The sequence below is a fragment of the Protopterus annectens genome, chromosome 1.part1 (assembly GCF_019279795.1).
Source record: "Protopterus annectens isolate FY-2018-M chromosome 1.part1, PAN1.0, whole genome shotgun sequence".
Taxonomy (NCBI): Eukaryota; Metazoa; Chordata; order Ceratodontiformes; family Protopteridae; genus Protopterus; species Protopterus annectens.
This window is the reverse complement of record NC_056726.1, coordinates 151526898-151528041: the sequence shown is the minus strand read 5'-3', so window position 1 is coordinate 151528041 and position 1144 is coordinate 151526898. Positions and strand designations below refer to the sequence as shown.

Below are 1144 nucleotides of genomic sequence, written 5' to 3'. Positions count from 1 at the left end.
GATATGTCCAAGGCATGTGACACATTCTCACACCAAATCCTGCTAAACAAACTAAACCAATATCATCTATCAAATTCCACTCTTACCTGGTTCCAAAGCTACTTAACTGACAGGTACCAAGCTTTGAAATGTGAAAATTCTCTCTCTCCTCAGCTGCCCATAACTATAGGAGTCCCACAGGCTTCTATCTTAGGACCACTACTATTCACAGTCTTCACAAATGACCTCCACACAGCATGCATCTATAATTCAGTATGCAGATGGCACTACCTTAATCTGTGCTGCACAAAACATTCCCACCCTCCTGCAAACAACTCAACTAGCATTCTCTGACGTTGAAAACTACCTGTCAGGCCCCAGTGGCTTAATGGATAAGGCATTGGCCTCCTAAGCCAGCGATTGTGGGTTCGAGTCCCATCTGGGGTGATATAATCTTGGTACAAGTGAAGCTTTTAACCTATGAACCTATATCACTTCTGTGTCACTGTTAGACAGAGGCACAGTATACTAACCTCAAAATAAGGCATAGCAAAATTAATTTAAAATGGGTGGCGAAAGCCAAACACACTCTGGCTAGGCTTATAAATGCCCTAGGGCAGATAGCCTAGTATGAACCTATGAACCTTACCAAACCCCAACTTATCCTCAATCCAAAGAAAACTCAGCTTATGATTATAACCAGTTCTAACAAAAACACTAACAGTCAATTCACTATCTACTCCACTAATGCTACTCCAATTAATCCAGTGGCACAGGCTAAGCTATTGGGAATAATCATAGACTCCCACCTAAAATTTGATAGTCATCTCAACTTAACTATTAAAAAAGTACATGCCAAACTGGGGTCGATCTACTGTATCATACCATTTCTTACCAACAACACAAGATCATCCATTGCTTGCTCCCAACTTCTATCCACCCTACTCTATGCATCTCCCATTCTGACTAATCTCAAAAAAACTGAACTAAGCAAAATGGAAGCCTGCTATAACAGATATGCCCGCTTTGCTGCAAATTGCTCATATAGAACTCATCACTGTACTGCTTTGAGACAGCTCCACTGGCTTGCACTGCCCAAACTCCTAACCTACAATCAGCTCTGCCTCTGTCATTCTATCTATTACCTCCCCAATAAGTGTCCTGC

The 1144-nt window shown here is 41.7% G+C and overlaps 1 non-coding gene across 1 annotated transcript; it reads left to right on the top strand.

Moving 5' to 3' along the window:
- The first annotated feature begins 353 nt into the window (after positions 1–353).
- TRNAR-CCU lies at positions 354–426 on the top strand. The gene has a single exon. It is a non-coding gene; the product is annotated as a tRNA-Arg (tRNA).
- Positions 427–1144: the final 718 nt, after the last annotated feature.